Source organism: Maylandia zebra, linkage group LG18 (genome assembly GCF_041146795.1).
Source record: "Maylandia zebra isolate NMK-2024a linkage group LG18, Mzebra_GT3a, whole genome shotgun sequence".
Taxonomy (NCBI): Eukaryota; Metazoa; Chordata; class Actinopteri; order Cichliformes; family Cichlidae; genus Maylandia; species Maylandia zebra.
In genome coordinates, this window is record NC_135184.1 from 6,691,465 (window position 1) to 6,714,807 (window position 23,343).

Consider the following 23,343-nt stretch of genomic DNA (forward strand, 5'->3'; position numbering starts at 1 on the left):
TTAAATTAACCACGTGGATCCTGTTGCTGTGACAACTTCTACGGTCTGACCGACTGAACAAGCTACATTAATGATTCGAATAATGGAAACTCTGTATACTCCCTGAAAACAAAAGCGTCTCAGATGGAAAAGCTAAAGGAAAACAAACAAACAAACATGCAGCTCTCTGTGGGTGAAGTCACACAGCCCAGATTATAAGTATCTTTAGTTACAGCCTGTCAAAGCTATTGGTCTCCTCCCCTTGACCCAGACCCTCCCCTGGTCTTGCTGCTGGAACAAAGCCCCTGCTGTGTATGGCTGCTTTGGGGAGTAAGCCTGAGAGAACCCTTAGCCATTTCCATCGTGGCTACGATTGAGGCCGCTCGGGCAAGCTGAGGTTAGTAGGGAAGTGGGGGGGATGGGTGTTTGTTGTGGGGGGCTGAATGACAGATAGGGTGTGTGTGGGAACCATGCCCTGGCCTGCCTGTCCACCTTTGAAAAGGGCCAGCACAGTGCAAATTTGCAATTCAGATCTCACCCTTCCAGGCTTACGTTGGGAACGGCGCATCAATGGCTGGCACAAAGCAGGCCACCGTTGATGGCAAATGTCATTCCCATTTTGATTCTTGACCCCTTTTTTTCCCCAAACCTGGCCAAAAAAAAGGGAAAACTTCCCACCTCACCCCCTTTTTGTGTGCTTCATTTGCAACCAGTGCTCTGTTTCTGCATTGCCACATTAGCCTCCAACAAGAAAGAAAAGAAAACAAAGTTCAGAGCTCCCTTTCACATCGGGGGCAGTAATTGTCATTCATATTGAGATGGCGTGAAATACGTCAAGATAAGAATGAGAGAAAAGAAGCATTGGAAATTCCCTCCTCTGTTCGATGAGAAGCAAGTGTTGTTAACTATCGCGGTCATTATCGTTACACTCTAATTTGTCACTAAGCCATTTAACTCCAGCAGCTAAATAAATAGATAAATAACAAAGCCACGGCTGGCATTGCTGCAACTGGTGGCCGTGGCACTGAGGGGAAAGAAAGGAGCTTTTCACATAACTTGTCCGCTCAAATGTGAATAAGGACAAACTGAAAATGAAGGAAAGGCTCAGTGTTCATCCTCCATGGAATTTCAAATCCTTCCAGGTTCTCAGTGATGCAAAGAAATAGACAAATAAATTGCAAAGTTTAGTGTCTTCCAGCGTATACTTCAGAAAACTTACAATTTCATTTAAAATCAAATTTAATTAACTGATGAATATGAAATTCTGGTCTAAAATCCTCTTAGCAGTTCTACAGAACAGCATCATTGTAGTTTCTATTTTAGATTAGATAGAACTTTATTAATCCCTCGGGTGGGTTCCTCTGGGAAATTTGATATTTTTTGCGCGGTACAAATCTTGTTATAAAATTAATAAAAGCTAGCAATAAATAACATAGAAGGGGTGTGACGGAGACAGATGCAGTGTGTCATGCCATGTTTGACTTCAGGTGGTGTTAAAGAGGTAAAGGGTACTACTTGTTAAAAACACTGCTGTTTCTTGTCATTTCAAAATTCTGGGAATAAAAGCCATGCGGCAATGACCTGACATCACTCTATTCTATGTGTACTGATTGTTTTTATTCTGTAATATTATACTGTCTATTTTATATCTAAATTGGACCTAACTCAAACTGTTTATTTGCATAGTTATAATAAGGTCTCTGTCAACATTTTTGTGTATGTTTCTCCAGAGCAGTTTAATTGAAATGTCCCAGTTAGCCCTAGAGTCTGAGTTTTCCCAAGGATCTATTACAGTGAATGGCTGGGGCCAAGTTTGTTTTCATTTCAAAATCGGGAAAAACTCCTCACGGAGACTCTGCTATATAGCAGTTTGTCTCCTTTATTCATGCAGTGAAATGAAGAGTTTGCTTTTTGGTGTTCTCCTCTGAGACACATTTCCGTATGTTTCATTAGGAGGGTTAAATCTCACAGAGAAGAGGGTAGGCTGAGGTCCTCTCCTGACTGTGGGATCCACCTGACAATACCAGGCATCTGGTCTGAATCTGAAACTTTTAAACTCCCTCAGTTTGTATGCTGACATATGAAAAGCGACGGTTGATATCAATATACAAAATTAATTTGATCTCTGATGGGCTATATGATTATTACTGGTAATATCTTACAGTCTTGCCATTAAATAGGATTATTTTTCATCATTTTATCATTACACATTTAAAATGACCAAGAGTTTAGCAGCATTGATTGATTGATTGATTGAATCTTTATTTTGAACATGTTGAAAAAGTATAAAAAAAAAAATAGAATTAAAAGAGACAAATGAACAAAGCAAACAAAAGGAAAACGAGCAACCACAACTCCAAATAACGTCCATGTTCAAAAAGGAGCATAAACTTGCTTGATCATAAAATATCACCTTTAGGTCATGAAAATATTCGGTACTTTTCAAGAGACAATTTTTTTAGAACGAGCATTATTATAACTTTTAACTTAGTTTTAATGAGCTGAGCCGTTTTTTACCAAGCTGAAACCAATCTTAGTGTGTCCCATAGCTCCAAAAGACCTTTTTCATGATTCGCTAGCAGAAATATAACGTCTCTGAACTCTGCGAGAAGGCAGAAGGATCTATTTTCACCTCTTAGAAGTGCCATCATTTGGAAGGTGGAAGTACACGCTCTAAATCGCATCCCGGTGAGCTGTGTCGCGGCTTGAATGTCATCACCGCCAACAACCCAGCATGGCTCTTCAAAACTCCCCTTGCTGCCTCCTGTTACAGGCGCTGCTCAGCACCATTTGGCTTCTGCATCATCATATTCTCTTCAAGTGTTTGTATTTGGCTCAGTTTGTCTATGTTACACTTTGGGTTCTTTGAAGCACTTAGGGAATAGATAAATATGTTTTCCCCCTCATCATTTGGCATCTTTGGCAAGAGTGAAAATATGGTAAGTATTCAGCGTGTCAATAATTTAGTAGACCCCTCACTAAGAGCTTTAGCTTAGAGCTATCATCCAGACCTGTCTTATATTTTGATGCGAAGCTCTTTGTAATTGCACTTAAATCACAACTTGCTGTATTCTTCTTCACCGAGCAGTTGTGTCTTCTTAGTCCTGTCAAAAGGAGTTTAGTCTTCTTTTTCTTTTCTTTTTTCCCACTATTGAGACACTGACCTCAGCTAATTTGAGTTGCAGGCTTGTCAAAAATAACTCTCAGCAACATATGACAAATGATAGGTTAGCCTTTTAAAGCAACACTGCTGTATGACCTGTTTAACTCAATTACTGTAGCATAACTCAGTAATTTCTCCTACTGCCCACCCAACCATCTCCATTAAACCCCCTTTGAAACCCTGCCCGCCCAGTACTGCACATACACTGACATGCATGTAATCTGGAACTTGTGCAATGGGATCGTGTGAGTGTTTGAATATGAGGTGGAACAAATTTAAACAATGGTAAAATGGGGAGGAGGTGGAGTTGGGGTAGAGGAGTTTCTTTTTTCTGAACATTTTTTAAAAGTTTTGGAAAGAATAAGTTCATTTTTGTTCCAATGTGCAGTAAGACAAGAAGGGAGGACTTGGTCTCATGATAATTTTTTGGGAAACAGACGGAGCTGTGATGTCAGGCAGTTGCACGGTGTGGTTAACATAATGGACCTCAGTGACCTCTGTAATAGCCGCATCACTCCAGAGTCAGTAGGACACCAATAAAAACATCAGTCATGCAAAGAAGGTCAGGACCGTAAGGAGAAACTGCAACAGGATGACTCTTTTTCAGACAGCCTGAGGAATGGTGTTAAGCAAGGGGCACTGGTGTCTTTGTAATCAATAGTATGGTTTCAACAGTATTTAAAAAAAAAAGTATAATTTGCATGACTTGAATTGATAAAAATATGTATAAAAATTATTATTTTTGCTTTGGTGCTAGACTCTTTTTCTAAAAATGGGTTTCAAACTCTGTCTTTTTTAGTGGTATTTGCTGCGTGGTCTAGATAGGATTTAAGTTAACGTAAATGTGTTGTCTCTTTCTATAAAGTCAAAGGAATGAAAACCTCTTGGTGCAGCTTCAAGGCGCACAGCTATGGATTCATTCATCACCTTGACCTCCACATTCTTGCTTTTGGCTGAACAAAGAACTTCACACTGCTTCCTTCTTTGCCTCTAAATTTACTGTTGCCCACTAATTCAGAATAGCTGCACATAAACGTAATTCTTAAGAGACAAGGTTGGAGAGGGGGCCAGTTCACGGGCACAGTTCTGCATGTGTACATGACTAGTGTGAATGGTGCGTCACAGTGTTGGCTGTGTGTGTTGACAGGAAACGAGGAGTACCCCAGGGCTCCTTTCTTGCCCTGGCTCAGACTTCAGGACAGAGAGGAAGGGGGGGGGCTCTCTCCAAGTCTGGAAAAACAATTCCCAGAGACCTACAAACAGCCAAAAGCAATACAGCCACAGGGAAACCTTGGCCACGTTCCAATGCTAACAATTAAAATGAGCAATGTGTTAAAAACCATGCAAGAGGTGACTAAGACTCATTAATTTATGACGATATTCTTGGCTTTCAAGAGGAGTGAGTGATAGCTTAAAAATACACAGTACGATTCAGCCACAAAACAGAAACGGGGTCCTGAAGAGGTAACATGTTGTTGAAAAAACAAAAAGACTTCTTTTCTTGATTGCCTTTATGAAATGTAATAAAAACAACTCAGTCTTGTTAAACATATATTTGATTATCAAAGCAACACAATGATACTTCATGACTTCTTGAGACTCTCAGAAGAAGTTGAATAGTATTGATTCAGCAAAGCGGATTATGGTGTGTGTAGTTGTAATTCGTGCAGCAGAAGAAATGGACTCCATGATGTCATAAAGCAATGTCCATGCATGAGTAAGGGTGAAGATCGTGTATATTTAATCATTTACATATTAAGACTTTTGAGAGAGTCCTCTGTGTGAGTAGCGTTTTGCACCCTTTGCCTGATATGCACGGTGTTTGCAATATTTCTTGATTCAGCAGTTGCTGTTTATATGAATCGGCTTTGAGTGACTGACACGCAATGTCATGTAGAAAAAAAAGGAACCATCAAATCTCTCTAAGAAAGATCTGAAGCAAAACAAGGTTTGAAAATGATTTATTTTTTCAGGTCAGAAATTAGACGTCTCATTTAAATAAACTGCATTGTAAAGTATGAGTATTTATTTTAAGTCTAATCTATTTGTGAACTGTGCGTTTTTTTATTCTGCTGTCATATAAATTTAACTTATCCCTAAGTTGCTTCTCTTTACATTTTATTGATCTGATTAAAATTTTCATTAAATTACTCAAAAACAACATTATGTCTAACAGCAAAATTTCCAGATTTCTAAAGAGGCTGATTTAATGTCAAAGCATCTCTTGAGCTACAAAATGAATGCACCCTTAGTCACCTTGGTGAGGCAGTCTTGTCTCATGAAAAACAAAAACTGCCTGCTTGGTGACAGACATCTAGAAAAGTTGGCTGAAAACAAAAGTGTTGTCAGTCACCTGATTCGAAAGTGACTTTATGTGCCAAATCAAACCAGCACGCTCTCTTTAACATGTGGCAGTTTTTTTTCTTAAAAGCTTTTCTGAACCCGTCTTTCACAGGAAGAAGAGAAGACAAAATGTGAAACTACTTTAAAAATATTTACTTCTTTGTTTTGGTGCTTTTTGAGTAACCTTGGTGATATAACTATTTACCCCTGCTTTATCTGAGAAGAAGCAGGCAACCATTGCAGAAACATTACTCGTTAATAGACAAAGACTTTTGTCATTGTTTAATCATTAAATTCTTAATGGAATAAATACAAATCTTATACTACTGCAAAGTATTGTGCTCTGTCTAATCTTCGCTTATAAGGGGGAAATGTCATGGGCAGGAAAACATACATAGAGACTTCTGCAAATATTTTAAATGGCACTGTGAAGTAGTCAGACTCAAACGTCAAGGAAGGTGGTAGGGAAGCAGACTACGCAGACATTTCAGGTTTCCAAAGGTGAGCAATTTATTTACAGTGAATTCAACTCAAATCAACTCAAATCAAATCAAAAACCACAACAGCTCACTTCTCCTCTCTGCTGCATCTGGTAGAGACTGGCTTTAAATGGGGCCATCAATTTCCCTCTAATTGCCCAGCCAGTACCACTCACTCAAACTGAGGGATCTAAAACTCTACACAGATGATCTAAAAAACACAAAACCTCTTCACACTTCTAATATGCACATTTACACAACTAAATGGCGGTATTAACGAAAGGAAAAACATTCAACAAATCCCTTTAAACCTTAACACAAACAAAAGGAAGCATCTCTATGGAAAAAGAAACCCCTCCACTTGGTTTGACCTGCTGATGTCATGTGTGACATCATCAGGATTTTAAAATGAGGAAATGCCAGGTGGGTATTTCCCCACACCTGACCCTCATGAAGACTGAAAAGACAAACAAAGTTAGTATGAAACGTGTAACTGAGTATTTGCCTTAATTTGCAGAATGTTTGATTTGCCGGCAACAGAACGCTTACACAAACAAACCCGGGATAGTGAGTGAAGCAATGTTACTTGACAAATAGCAAATCATAGCAAATAAATAGAAACAGAATAATGTGTATAATGTGCAAAAAAAAAAAAAAGTCAACACATATGGGACAAATGGAGAGCATTGCAACTGCTCATACACTTTGTCACAGGCACATACTAAACAATTTGTGTGAGTAACCTGTAGAGAGGTAAACTGTTGGTGTACTAAAGCATCCTGTTTTGCTAAATCTCACAGTGAGACACACACGCACATCTACACATTTGTGATGCCTTGTTTGTGTCCACAACATCTGTCTTGCTCCCTAGTCCAACCAGACACGCTATAAAATATGTATGTGATATGTCAAAAACAAATGGAAAAAAACCTCCAGCAGCTCAGCTGTTCATTTATTAAACATGGCTGCTCCATGCATCTTCGCTTTGCTTGTATTACTACCTTTACCTACTGCACTCACGCTACAGACATAACACTCTGTCATACAGAAAAAAAATACACTGTGGCTGGCTTGCCCTGCAAGATGTACAAAGCAGCAACACAACTCTCATGTAAAGTGTTCATTAAGTGTCAAATGTTACCAGTACGGTATCAGTGCCTTGTTACACCAGCTGCTGCAAAAACTCCCATTTGAAAGAGAGAAGAGTTTGTGTAAGGTGGAAGAGGCATGTGGAAGCCTGTTTTTTGGTCTTTTAATTGTTTTCAGCTTGTTAATAGTGCTTTCATAGACTGTTTTGATTAGCTTCGGACATCAGGTCAGGTTAGTTTAGGTTGGGTACGGTTTAGGAAAAGATGACAGTTATGTGCCCATTCACACTGGTAAACTTAACATTGAAACATTATGAGAAATTATACCCATCAAGGGGCCCCAATAAAGCACATTGTTGGCTATAATATATTACTGTAATCATATTACATTTTTCAGTAACATAGTTATGTATTACTCTACAAAATTCAGTAGGGGAGACCGGGGATAGTTGTAACATTTTTGACATTTCTGTCTGTAAATTGAAGCTCTTTTAAGGTAGTGGATTCAAAATGTAATGCAAAGTATTTACATGTCTCTGCTATTAAATAGTGCAGCTATTTTCTCTGCAGCACAATTACCCATTGCATGGTATGGTCTCAAACACAAAGAGTGAAATGTTACAATTAACCCCCTAGTCTGGGTTAGTTGTAACATATCCTGGGGTAAAATGTAACACAATGAAATAAGGGTACTAACAAAACATTAACATGTAATCTTTGTTTATTCAACACATGAATGCACTTACATCCATTTATGTAGCTGTGTGTGTGTGACAGAATGCAGAAATCTAGCTTTTGAACATATTCCAACCCCCCAAAAAAGACAAATTATGGAATTTTCTGCAACTGAATATTTCATTAATTTTGGTTGGTCTTCCTTGAGTTTGGCCTCATTGGCTCAGTGGGCATTATAACCTACAACTCTTGCACCAATTTTGAACATAACAATGAAGCTGAAAAAATGTAGTTGTTCACCAGCATCGCAATTCCATTACTTTTTATCATGGCTTGGTGTGGTTTGCAGAGTGCTTCAGAAAGATGAGGAAATCTGTTTCTTGCACCCATCCTGACTTATTTCCACTACCAGTACTTCCTACTGGTCCATCTCTGACACAGAGGTCTGCATAATGTATGTGTGGGAACACAAACAGTGGAGGAATTGTGTTGCCAATGGCATTAACCGCATATACAAAAGCGACCAGTGAACCTCTCTCTGCTGATGTTGTTGCCCCAACTTGTTTAATATAAGTTAAAGTAATAGTGTGGTAAGTTGTAACATCTGCATTATTGTTACAACTAACCCAGACTGTTGCTGTTACAACTGACCCAGACTCCTATAGCCATGAACTAGCCAACATTACAGCCAACGGCTAAAACATTAGCACTAAAGACCTACACAGAATATATCCCCATAGACATTCAAATAACATCATTTAAGTTTGATGAGTTTAACTGCAAAGCAGATAATGCTATTACAAATTGAAATAAAGTAGAAAAACTTACTTTTTGGCATACAAATTACTTTTTTTCATGTTAAATTGTCTGTGTTTGACAAAATGTGCTGATTTTTCACATGTGATAGCAGAACTGAATTGGGCATGCACAGGATGAGTCACATCATTTGAAACTTAGCCCTGATTGGAGAAACTGGAAGTGTTACAACTGACCCACGTTACAACTATCCCCGGTCTCCCCTAGTCACATTACAGTTAGAATTATGCCATTTCCTGCATGACACGGTATGGCAGGCCGTGGTCTGCCGCGCGGCTGCCGGGGAGGCGGACACACCTGAGCGGCATCCGAAATCACGCCTCGCCGGTTTCTCCGTCTGCCTGAATCTGTTCCTGTTCCCCAGAGGAGGACAGCCGAGCCGGAGTTCGGGGGCGCAAGGTACCTGCTCAGCCAGAGCCGGACGTCGGGGCGAGCAAGGGTCCTGCATGCCGGCCCCCTGTCAAGCTACCTGGGAGCCTCAAATCATGGCTGCGACTGCTCCGCCGCCGCGGGCGGCCTTCGCTCCGGCTCCATTGCCGCCCCTGACCATGCGGCCGGCCGCCGAAATTGATTATCGCTGTGGGACAAGCGGCAGCCAACACGTCCCCGCCGCTGGGCGATGCAGACGGTCGGGGGCTGATGTTTGTTGTTGATGGTGCGTGTTCGGCTGGCGGCTGAAAAGCTGCAGCCGTATCTGTAAGACACAGAAACCAGTAATAAAGAGTATTCTGAAAAACGTGAATATGTGGTCGGGTCTGTTGTGCATCGTTTATACAGGTGCTTCCATTTTTCCCTCCCCAGGGCCAAGACATATAGAGGGGAAAAAAACCCTTATTTTGTTTCTTTTTGTGCACTTCTGCAAGAATGAGAGTGTGGTACTGTGGCATTCATTTTAAAGTTTCTTTGTGCTGGTTTTTAATAGGATAGGTATTTGTGTTGGTTGTGTGGGGCTGTAGCCTATAGGCTTATAATGTTAACTAGCAGTTATGAGACTATCAGATTATAGAGATTATGAGTGCATTTTGGGTCATTTACAGAGAAAGGCGAAAGTAGTGTAACAAATTTTTCATGGAAGTAAATTAGTAAATTAAGTAACATACTGCATTACTTAAGTGTTCTGTGTAATGTCTAATACAATGCATTTCTGAGTAATAACCCCAACACTGATCACAGCAAAGAGTGGTAATACCTCTAAAATTAATTTGCACTTATGTAATGTTTTTGATATGCTGCTTAGAGATGGTGGTGACCCTCGAAAAGTAGAGCCAATGAGAACCACAATCAGAATCGCAAAATTTTTATCAGTTCCCATCTCAAAGTAGTGTAAGGAATTACTTTCTCCGTCACGGACTGCATTACATTTAAGAAAAGAACGATGTGTAATATGTTCCTTTTTTGAGTAACGGCCCTGACACTGTTTGACACCCTCCTGTATCCATATTTGATTCGCCCTAAGTGCTTTAATGCTGTTTCTACTACATGAAAAGCGGACATGCGTAAATGTTGACATGTTTCCCATTGCTTCAAGCCAACACGCTGCTGAATACACCTTGACTTTTGGATAATATCAATCTTCTCATCTCACTCCCAGCAAAATAGAAAATAAACATATTCCCTTGTCATACAGATTACCTTCCGTGACACCAAAAAACTATGCAGTTATAAGTACAGAGGTTTGACAACTTGTCGAAAGAGCTGAGGTGTAAGGCGTGGGAACAGTAACAGATGTAACAGACAAAGAAAAGAGCTTGACCTGCTGAGGCTCTGACCTCATAGCACCAACACTTCATAAGTAACAAGTCACCTCAAGGAAGTGTTGCACAGAGCTGCAATGAGTGTAGAGCAACAAAAATAAATACACACACATTCACATGCACTCGCAGAGCTGACAGATTTGTCCAGTATGTCAAAAGTCAAGCACACTCCCTGTAGCTCTGCTGGACAGCTCTGTGTCATTAGACCTGATTGTCCAGGGCTTCAAATTAGCAAAATTAGAAAAAAACAAAAGCAGCACATTACATTCCCTTTTGTATATCTGTTTGTAGTTAGGATGTGGATATAGTTAGCTTTTAAAATAACATTTTTTTAAAGATGGTGCATGCAACAGTCTACAGGTGAGTCAACATGTCAACGGTTCTTGTAGCAGATGCGCTCACAGGTTTGTGAAAATGCCTGCAAAATTTGATCAAGGCCAAGTAAATAAACTAATAAGACTAATTCCAAGGCATAGCTGTCTGTGTTATTTTTTTTTTCTTAGTAGGAAAATGAAAGGAGAGATGAGACACCAGTTCAGACAAGGAAAAAAAGAGTTGACACAGTTTGTCAAAGGTCAGAGTTAAAGGGAGCCACAAAGGCCACACAATGGCCAACTCTTACAACTGAGCAAAGCATTTATATGCAATCTAGCATGCAGCGTGACTGTTTCCACAATGTAGCAGTTCTCGGTTTTGTTTGTTTGTTTGTTTTTTTCAATTTTTTAAATATTTTTTGTCTTTGTTTTATTGCTGCTGCTAAATAAGTTAAGTGACAATTCAGGTTCATGTGATTTGGTTTGTTTGTTTTACAAACATAGCTGAAAACCTTTGGTAGGGCACAATGGTTTACATATTAAATTTTACTGTAATAAACCTAAAAATGAAGAAGTTGCTGGGTTTAAAAAATGTGAAGCTTTCAGGGTGGGCTACGTCCCAAATGTTTTAAGATTCCTAATAACACCTAAAGAGAGCATTATGGAGGCACTGTGAGGTATGAGAGGATTTATTCCCAGCCCTAGCTCATCTGTTTGCTGCTTATTTTACAATCAGCTGGTGGAAGGAATTTGACTCAGACTCTTAATTTTAAAATTCAACATCACTTCTTTTAGATGAATCAGCCCTTGACTTAAGCAAAGTGAGTCCAAAGTTAGGCAGTTGACACGTTTTTCAGAATTTTAGATGTTCATCAAGAAAAGTTTGTGTTTTTCTCTCTTATAGATTCATCCTGCTTTGAGAAAATTATTATTTTGTATCAAGTGCTTGACCGAAAAAAAACTCAAACTGAGAAATATTTCAACCCAGACCAGGCAGGTGTTTCATGTGACTTACAACTCGGAGCTGCAAGTATTGCATCATTTTGTGAATGTTATGATTAATACAAGTGGGACAGAAGATGATTTTTTTTTTCTTTTGCTATCTAAAGCTTAATATAAGCACATGGACCTCCTGGAAAATTAACTTGAGGTTTGTGTGATTGCTTTAGCGAATATATTTTGTACACTTCATTGTTAGCCTGCAAGTGTGTCCATGCATGTGGTCAGCCAGATTGAAGGACAGGAAATTTGCATCTTAGAAGACTGCAGTGGAGCTAGAATTAAAAAAAAAACATGTATTTGCATGCAATGTGTTTGCCTTCTTTCTTGTTTGACCAATTAAACATGCTGCAATCAATAAGTGAGAATTTACTGATTGCTACAACAACAGCAATCAAAATAAAATTTTAATTAAATTGCAATAAAATTAAGAGTGTTTTAGTAAACCTTCAAAATTCTCTGAAAACTGAAAAAAGTATCAAATTTAAAATGAACAAAGAAACAAACGACTTCAAATGTTCACCACTAATGGTAAATAAAGGGTTTGATTTTTTTGCAAAGCACACTAAACATATGCTTTAAATGTCAAAAGAAAGCCTTAACATCACTCACTGTCCTATAATATGTGAAGAAAAACTAGGGTCAAAGGTCACAAGAAGCAGAAGTCCAGTCATAATCCTCTAATGAACATACACAGTTGATGACAGACATATACATCACCCAAATCCTCACATCTGTGTGACTGAGACAGATATATTGTGCAAAATGAGGGCCAAAGAGTCCTTTAACAAGACGAAAATATTTGCTTTTGTTTCTATTGGTGCAAAATTTTAAATGTAATTTTTTTTTTTTATAATGATATATTTTCTTAATCAGTTTTTTTTTTCACTTAATCTACTGTGATCTTACATAACTATGACTAATGGATACACATTAGTTTCATAAAGGAAAAATATAATGTGAAAGATGAACTTGATGAGCTAGAACTAACTGTATGAGTCTAAGAGGGATCCCACACTGAGCTCTGTTTTATACCCTGAAATTAAAAATGGTTGAGGTTTTAACAGTACAACTAAATTACTTACTCTAGAACAAGGCTATAGTAAAGTGCCACCCAGTAGAAGTATAAAAGTTGTTACTCCATGCCAGCACAGCCCTCGAGCCTGTCTGCGCCCTCATCCATCATGATATCATGTGCAGACTGTGGATAAGACAGCTTTCAGGCAAAGCTGAGCCTGTCATCGCCACAGGGTTGGGGTCCAAGATACCCGCCGTGTGGTCCAGCTGTTTCTAGCACTCAACGTACCCACAATGGTTTGCTTGTGTTAGGAGCAAAGTGGGATACTTTTGCTCACAACATTTAAGCCCTTCCTCGAGACCTCTGATTGCGTCAGTGGTGCACAGCTGTGCTGTAGTGAGCTGACGGTGTATGCTGCAGCACATGTGAGTAAAACAGAGTAGACGGCTGCAGAGGTGTATATTTTTTCAGGTTTTTTTTTTTTTATCCATTTCCCCCATTTCAGTTGGCAAAACAACACATGCATGCTTGGGCAAAAAGCTTTTGCACAAAGACAGGAAAGAAGGGCAAGAGAGGATAGCAGTGCTTCCAGTCCCAGTGCAGCATAGTCAGAGTTTTCAATTTGTTAAATACATCTCATTCCAAGTAGTGCAACATAAATTTATCTTTGATCATTTAGCTCCCATTTACTTGTTTTTTTTTTAAATTTGTTAAATGAGACATTTAGCAGATTTCATTAACAAAGACAAACTCAGTAGAAGCCAAGCATGGCCTATACGGAAACTGGCGTGTTGTTTTAAATACCATTTCATGACACCGGGTTAGACGAGGTTTTCCACCTAAGTTCGAGTCTCAGCTCCCAGTTTGGTTTGTTTTTTCTTTTTGAGAAACCTGTGGTGTGTGCAAAGTTGTTAAAAGGGCAGAAACAGACTGTGGTAGGGAGGTTTGTCCAGTAATTGCAAGGTTAGCAGTTTGACCCTGTGTCCCTTAACACGCTTAAGTGTCCTTGAATCCAAGAGGTTCCTCATGACAAATCAGCACCATGCGGGCATGTCTGTGTGTGTCTGTGTATACAACATTAAAGTGTATATTTACAATTTGAATGCATTTTGCTGCTAATTTTTAAGGTTTAAACAAAGATACTTGAGTATATATAATTCAGTACATAGCATGGATTATATATAATCTATATTATATTTAAGAGAAGAGTTTATATTACATATAAGAAAGTATATATTATATATAGGGCAAGAGCTATACACAGCAGGAATTTTGGAAAGAATAGTTATAACATATTTTGCAAATACTCATCTCAAAAATCCTTCTGATTTAAGTTTCTATTCATGTCAGCAAATAGGAAAATGATTCCTATCTGATGGTTTAAAGAAAGAAATAGATGGTCCTTTGAGACTGAAAGTAGCAAGTTTAGAGAATTCGGTCACTATTTCTCTGTGTTGTGCAAACCATATGTTTATCGGGTATTAAGGGGAGGGACTGCATTTACAGGAAACAGGGCAGGAGCATGAGTGCATCGTGTATAAAGAACATGTATCAGAAAGCACTTAAGCACAAACCCAACGACTTCCAACATCAAAATGGAGTGTCACGCAGGGACAATTTGATTAGCAAACCAGAGAGATACCAAAACCTGATTTGGCTAATTTCTAAATAGGAAAAGCCAAGTTAAACACATTTCTCTTTTGTTGCAATTTGACGTTAACTTTCTGATTTCACACTCACCAATCTAGTACAAGAAATGAGAATTTGCCTCCGGACACGGTGGCGAGATGAATTGGACAGATATTCCTAAGTGGATAACAAACCAACGCCATGTCTAATCAAACCTTCGCTCAGTGTAAGAAAAAAAAAAAAAAAAAAAAACTCAAGAACCGTGACATTCCAACAAATGGGTTAATTACTTTTTAAAAAGCTGCCACTTATACGCATTTGTTTCTTTTCAACTGTGAGTCTTAAGGTTCCTGTCAAGGGTTGTTGGGGCCATAAGATTCACTCTAAATGTAAATAAGTGGCGTATTAAATGGCTGTTAGCCACACGCTTGTTGTAGCAGGAGATAAACTGTGTAGCCTGTTCTCCAAGGGGTCGAGTCCCTAATTAACCCAAAAGTCTTTGTCATTTTCTCATTCGTTTATGGAAACGAATTCAGTGCGGCACCACACAGAGATAAATGTGGGTTACTTAAGTCTCCTCTGCCTCTTCTTCCGCCTCCTCTCATGGCTGATTTATAACAGATAGTGGTGAATATAGGTAATGCAGAGATAAAAATGCTCATTAAGAGTTGAAAGTAAAACAAAACAAGCTGATCAGAGATAAAAAGTTACTTTCCTCCACTAGGAGGATTTGGAGATCTCAGCCTTGTATGGTGAATGATGCCGCTGTATGTAGATATTTAGCAGCATTTTCCTTTATTTGTGGAACATCAGGAAACATGGCATGACAGAGACTGAAGGTCATGAGATGTAGGATGGACAAAGAGGGAAGAAGAATCGCAAATGAAGGAAGATAGATATGGAAGAAAAGAGTGGATGAGGAATAACTTGATTCAAATCTACAGTTTTGCAGGTATGGTGATGTACAGTTTGTGCCTTAACCTGCTGAAACACCATTCCTCAACCTGGGGGAATAATCTAAATTGCATCAGCGAAGCAGTAGCACCATCGAAGCTGAAATTCTGATTCCAAGATAAGACAAATGGAAAGATTAATATGGTGAAGTAGATTATGTAATGCTGTGTTACTGTTCAAAACTCCGATAAGTGCATGCATTTAACCTTGAAGACATCGGAAAGCAGAAAGGACACTGCAAAGACAAAGTAGAAGGAAAGCCAGTAGTAGGAAAAAGCAACATAAGTGAACAGGAAATTTAAAAAAAAAAAATTTAATTATCAGAACTAATATCAGAACTCCAACTTCCTATGATGACCAGCTTTTCACCTGTCACCAGCAATTTGGCTGCCGACACTGCAGGAGTTTGGGGTTTTAGATACTGCTGGCCTGTCAACTAACTAGCTACTGTTACAAAAGCTAGTTTAAAAGCACACTTGCAAAAATTCTAAAATATGACAGAACACAATAAATATTCTCGTTTGGCCTTTTGAATGTCTTCAAAATCCAACTACACCTTTCTGAGATGTTACCTAGATGAAAAAAATGATCATATATTTAATTTTTACTTATGCTTTTGCGATGTGACACTGTAAATCAAAAAGGCAGTGTTCATGTACAATCTTGGTGAGATTAACTAATTTATACTGACTGATTTTTATTTCAGTATTTTATTTAACTAATCCAACTGTTCGCGGCAGATAGGCGCCCCTTCCTGGTCCTGCTGGAGGTTTCTTCCTGTTAACAGGGAGTTTTTCCTTCCTACTGTCGCCAAAGCACTTGCTCCAAAGGTGTCATGATTGCTGGGGTTTTCTCTGTTTTCTTTGTATAATTGTAGGGTCTTTACCATACAGTATAAAGCATCTTCAGGCAACTGCTGTTTTGATTTGGTGCTGTATAAATCAAATTGAATTAAAAAATTGAAAATTTAATTTAACTAAATATCAGTCTAAAAAGGTTCAGTCTGAATTTCTCAAAGATACCAACAGTGCTGGCTTTGTCTCCAGCTAACACAACTTCACACAACGCTATTGCAGACAGGCAGGCAGGCAGGCACACACTTCCCTCACTAGGATTCAAACACATGAACAGTTACTGACGTTGAACACTGCCATTTTATGGGGAATTTCAAGAGATCAATAAAGATCCTGTTTCAACAACACTGATCTGTTAAACAGTTATGATACATGTTCAGCTGGCCAGTGCAGATATAACTTTAGCTGTTTAGCTATTAGCAATTACCCAATGGTCACATTAGCCACTTGTTAAATTATCATTATTGTAGCAGGCAGCGGCTGTGGCTAATAATAAAACAATGCACTGATATTGGAACCAAGACAGCAAGCGTTATCAGTCCTGCCGGCATTAATAGACAGTGTTAATTTAATAGCATAACACAATGAGCAAAGTCTATCAGCAACTAGACAGACACCTACCTGAACAACTCTATTTGATCAGCAATGAAAATATGGTACAACAGACGCACAGCACACCGCAGACAACCTAGAAAAAAATTGTCTTTTATGTACTACTTAGGGTAATGTTTCACATATATTTTGCATGTTATGTAAATTTGTTGGGTTTTTTTCTTTTTGTCACTGCATCTGACAACTTAAAAATAGTGAAACATTAACACAGCCATCACGACCAGTCAGGACTACTGACACTCTGATATCACGGGTCAAAACGTCTATTTCCAGGTTGCAAAAACATTTTCCAAAAGCTATGTGTGCAGTGACCTAACATTGCCTTCTTGTGCACAAAAGGCAAAAATGCCAAATGTACAGGAAAAAGTTTTATTTTAAAAACATTTCCATGTGCATGTCTATGAGCCTTCTGTAAATACGGTATTGCATGTGATAACAGAACAAAGGTGTGTGTAGGAGTACATCATGAAGAGCTGTGCTGTAGCAATGCTGTCGCTTCTTCTATCGCTCACAGACACACACATACACAGTCACATTTGTGCGATGAGCCCTTTGGTGGACTTTCCTCTCAGCGGGGTTTCGCTCTCCCTCAGCACTGAGCCGACACGCTGCAGAGCGCTGACAGCAACACACTGATGTCTGTGTCACGGCTTCCCTCTCGCCTTTTGCTTCATTTTGACTGCTGCAGCAGACTTCCTGCACACTCCAGGTCTTTATCAGCATGCATTCTTGTGATTGTATTTTACATTTTTCATTTGGTATATGTTTCAGTGTACGATTCTGCAAGGCTGACAATGGATGGACAACCTACCCTTCAGGTAGGGTGCAGAAAATGAAGAATATATTAGGACATTGTCTAGTTATCACTTACTGAATACACCATTTTAAAACAGTACAATATGTTCAATATGCAGATGAACTTGACCAACTAATGAAAACACTGATTTTATTAATGCAGTTCCAAAAACTGTACTGTTTTGCAAGATCTCTAACAAGCAGCTTGTTGTTTTCAGTCCATCAAAATGAACTGAATATAACCAAATCCACAATACAGGTCACTTCTTGTAAGGTCTGTTTATCTTATGAACACTGCATCCCTCAGTAGTGACTAAAAGTAATGGAAGCTACAATCGACCGGCTTCAGACAGACTGAAAGGAAATTAATCGGTCAGGATAAAAATCACAAGTTTTGCTTCTGTTAAGGCAATAAATGAGATTAGATCAGTTTATTTAAAGGGTATGGTTATCTGTGGGTATGTAGTATTCTTGAACTGCTGGGTTTTGATTTCACTTGAATAAAAAAAGCAAGGCAAAGGGATTTGTTGCCAAGATTTTTTTTAAATCAATCTCCTTGAAATAAGTGTTTGAAATTTCTTTCTCTTCTAATTGATTTTTGAAGAGTTGTTTTCATCTTAAAAAGTGCAGGGGTTTGTGTGAGAGTACAAGAGACCTGAGGTTATATTTATTTTGGAAATCTTTAGGAAATATGACATGGCACTGATACACATGGCATACATTTAGGAATCCATGGAAAGACGCATTGTGTGTCTCTTTAGGCTACATATGACTTTTCAGTCAGAGTAAGCAAACATAAGCAGACAGAAAGATAGGCCCTCAGGTGTTCATACATCCAGACTTCCAGGTGGATGTGATTTTAACATCTGTTTAAATAAGGATATCCACCACTAGAGACTGGGATTTCACGCTCAGCTGCTTTAAATCCTTTTAAAGATGCTGCAGCTCCTGCTAGCCTCCCCACAGAGATAGCATGGCTTTAGCGGCAGCAGCGAGGTCGTTTCTCTGTTCTGACAGGACAAACGCAAAGCAGTCAGTGGCTCATTAGACAGCAGTGCCCCGAGGGCTCAGCTCCACTTCTCCAACATGATGAGGAAAAAAGAGGGACACTTAACCACATGTGGACTCGCTCGCTGAAGTGTGTATGAGAGAGAGAAATTATGGTACAGTGAAGAAGACAGTGAGAGGCTGACAGAAACAGATGTGGTTTAGCAGGGATGAAAAACATCAGCTCTCTCTGAGGAGAATGTGTCCCCAACCAAACCCTCCTAATAATCTTCTTGAACAGGCCAGAACAAGACTGTGTACCTTACTAATAAAATGTGAATATTGCCTGTGAATGATATCAGTGATGCAAAAGCTATCAGTGATAGAATGTGAACGCATTATGTTTATGTTTCTACTCTACATGAGTGAATGTAAGGCATACAGGTCTCTACATTATGTATGTTATGTTACTGTATTTCTTTTTTCTATTGGTTTTACATATTTATTCCAAACATGCTTATATGTAACTTAACGGTGGTCAACAGCAGGTATTCTGGGGTGTGTGGGCAAGTGCTATTACACCTTCCAAAAGGATTATAGATTTTTTTTACGATTATTTTTTGTCATTGTTGCCTTTGATAGTGGAGATTTGACAGGAAAGCAGGGAAAGATGCACAGCCAAAAGGTACAGGTCAGACTTGAACCCAGGCAATGACATTTCAACCACATGAGCTAAACTAGCATGCAGCAGAATACGGATTTAAATAAAAGCTTAGCAAAAGCTGTAAAATTGACAAACCTATGATACAGGCACAATCACAATATTAGTCTTGCACACTGAAAAAATGGTTACCCAGTGTAAATGTGATCTTTAAGTCTTTGCAACCATCCATATGTAAAAATGGCAGCTTGTGTATCTGTGAGACATGAGCAGCTTTTACACAACAGAGGTACAAACTGAGGTTAAAATGTGTTCACTTGGAAATATTTATTGATGTGGTGATGAGGCTGGTCACATCTGACAAGTGCTGATTGCTCCAGCTTCACCACATGAAATCACCTTATCTGTCTTCTTTAAAATGTACTTTTCTGCCCTAATCAACAGTGGACTAATAATCCCTCTAAGCTGCATTTGTTGCAGCTGTTTTCAGCACAAACAAAGAGCACAATTAGTCAGGCAGCACAATATATACACACACACACACACACACACACACACACACACACACACACACACACACACACACACACACACAGTCTGTGTGAGGTAAAGGTTGTCACAAACATATACTTGTGTTTCTGAGACTCATTAGATTATGTATGTTTGAGGTGGTAGAAAACTGATTACTTCATGAAATTTGTAACAAAAAGCTGTAAAAACATTTTTTTTATGTTGTGCTTGCTCCAATTCTGAGGCAGTCTGAATTATTCATATTCAGACAAAGACATTGAATTAACCACGCCAGAGCCAGCGTAGCCTTAAGATGGAAAACTTCACAATTCAATTTAGCATCCGTCTCATGAAAGAAGCTATTCAGCCCTGGGCCAAACATATTTACAAGTTCACAAAAGAAGCAAGGAAACGTGAAGTTGTAAAACCTGTTTTGCTGATGCACATTTTAAACTTGCATTTGTTTAGTTTAGTAAACTATTTAATGTGTATGGTGACCAAAGGGTGTGTGCAGAAGAAATAGATGGCATACGGTTAGGAAAAGGGTGTCCAGAAATATTATGTAAGATGCTTTTTTTTTAAGAATTTATTATGTGAATGTAAATTCAGATTATATATTTAGGAATATTTATGAGTTTAAATGTGCACAGGTTGCACCATTGCAAAAACACAAAAAGAGTTTGCTGAATCAACAACAATCAGCTGCTTGGAGCAGACACATCCATCCATACTGTCCGGTAGTTAAGTCTGACGTCATTAGCTGTGTCTGGGTCCAAACTGTGCTGCAGGTCCCTAAGTCACTGCGGCATCACTGAGAGTTTAAAACACTGTCTAAATTCTTTCATCTGTAATAAAATGATCCGTGTGGCTGCTCTACCAGGTGTAACTATTAAGTTTAACATCCAGGCATCCATGAAAACCGAATTTTTGAAATTTAACGGAGTTAGAAGTTAGCAGGGAGTTAGCTTGCTAGCTTCCATCTAAATATGATATACCATGTTCTGACTGAGAGATTTCTGAAACAAATTAAGACGTACAGCTAGACATTAATATACTGCTGCATGGGCTGGGCTGTAGTTACATCTAAGGTTTAAAATGATTGGCGACAATAAAAGCCGAGAGAGGCCGACAGTGATCACTGACTGTTTTTAGGGGCAAAGCATTAAAACGTGTTTAAAAAAAAACAAAAACCTTTATTAAACGCAGAGTAGTTTAGCAGGATTCATCATGTCATCATTTAAAGACCAGGTGACAGCTGACAGGTCTGGCCCGGATCTGGTGTCAAGCCGGCACTCCTGGCTGACTTCTGGCATGGTAAGTGGTATGTCATCCAGATATGGGCCAGGCCTGGCGTAGATGGCACTGTTTATGTGATGGTATGCCACATCTGGCCCATTTGTGGTTTGGTTTATGTGGCCCAGGCTCATATAAAACAGGTCTGGCCCGGATCCAGCAACAAACTGGCACTTCTGACTGATTGGTGTCATGGCAGAGTGTACGTCAACCAGATGTGGGCCAGGTCTGGCAATGATGGCACTATTTATGTTCATATTTTCCTATTTTAGTTGGAAGACCCAATGAACCAAAATATAAACAGCACTTGGTGACAACTTTGCTTTTAGCCTTTAACCCTCTGGTGTCCAGGGTATAATTGACTGTTTTTGACTACTTTTGATTTGGCCTCTATATTTCACCTTTAAAAACTGTTTATCTTGCCAATCTGTTATTTTCTCATTTTGACATACTGTATCAGCACAATTTATCTAAATTCAGACAAAATTTAATATGGTACTATTTACCTAAAAATGCAGCCAAGGCTCAGATGCTTTTTATATAACCATTTAAAACTATTTACAGAACAATCAAGTGTTCTGCATCAAATAAGAAGGCACACAAATTATTTATGCAACTCCAAAAATAGTTTGTGTCCACTATAAGACAGAGGAGAACAGCACAGGGATAAATCCTGCAGCTCTGACAGCAGGTGTGTCACTCCTGTTTTCCATGTGGAGACAGCATTTACATCTGCCTTTGGTGGCTTTTTTACAGCAACTGTGACATTCACTAGTGGAACTGACACACAAAACAAAACGATGACTACACTACACACTAACTACACTAGACAACACACTAACTTGAGACTCCAAACACGGTAAACATCACAAATCTCTCATGTATCAAAACTCTCTCTCTCTCTCTTTCTCTCTCTTTCGCTGTTCACTCCTAAAACTTCCCCCTCATCCCAAACAACCAAATGCCACATGTTGCCATATCATTTTTTGATTGGTCGACATGGTACATTTTTCCAGCAATAGGGAAGGAGTGTTTTTTCTTTTTTGAAATGGAGACTCTGGGTCTGTCGACCCCAGAGGGTTAATCAGAAAGCCTTAAGATGGCTAGTTATGTATCAGGCTAATGTTTAAAGCTTTCACTTGAGTAAATTAACTCATATTACTGCTAAGGAATGTTAGCTAAGTTCACAGCATATTCCATAATAGCGCTGCCATACTGCATCACACTCAGTGCATTTCAATCATTTCTCCAGCGAGTTTGATAGCTAGCAAAAAAAAACCTTGAAAAGACAACATTAAAATTCAAGCATTTTCAAGGTTTTCAAGCACCCGTATGAACCCTGCCAGCAATGTGTCTATAGCTGGCCCATGGCTGCACACAACTTACACATGGCCCACGTACCGCAAAGAATAACGTCATTCTTTGCCGTATGTGGGCCATGTGAAAGCGCATTGTGTGGGCCAGATCTGGGCCATACCAATTTTGCAATGTGGGTTTTAACACTTTGTCTTTGTCAGTCATATCGCTGTGCAACCCTGTTCTCCCTTAGGTCGTGTGAGTAAAACTAAACAGTGAACAACTCATTAATTTATTCATCATAAATAAATCCGAAATTTTTCCATGGGACTCGATAAATTATGTAATGTGAGTGCATGTTTTCCAACCATGCTCAGAAGTTACCATTATTAGTGCTGATTATTCAAACACATTTTGCCACATAAATTACTAAATATCAAGAAATGACTAGAACTGAGAATATTTTTTTAGTGTTTTTATTTGCAACTTAATGCGTTGATCTTTCTCATGCGTGATTCTGAAATATCAGCTTTTAATGCTGTAAAGAAAAAATAATATAATGAATTATGATGGTAGATTTGAATCTTTTATAGTGGCATCAAAATGATTCTCTTTTAGTAACATTTTAGTGCATTTTGTAAGGAATTAATTAAATTAAATTTGAATTAATTTGACTTGATATATTCATGTTAGTCAGTCGTTCATCGTATCAGATCCCACACAAACACACACTCCTTGCATACTTGGCCACTGTCACTGGGGTCACATGAGCAAGAGTCTTCAGTGATTAGCACTGTCGCCTCACAGCAAGAGGGCACTGAGTTTTACTCTAATGGCTGGAGTTGGAGTTTTCCCTGTACCCTGGCCAGATATTCCACCTTCCTCACATGGTTCATGTGAGCGTGAATGGTTCTGTGTGTTGACATCTCTGATGGACTCGGGGTGCACCTCACCTAGTGCCCTCTGACAGCTGGGAGAGGCTCCAAACACCCACCCACTCTCTCTCCCTCGTGATGAGCAATTGCCTGTCATTTGGTGGGCTTGTTTTTTTGTTTTTTTTCGTCATGCAACCCTTTCTGACTGTTGCTTCTTTGTAGGCTGAGAAAACATTAAGAAATAAATGT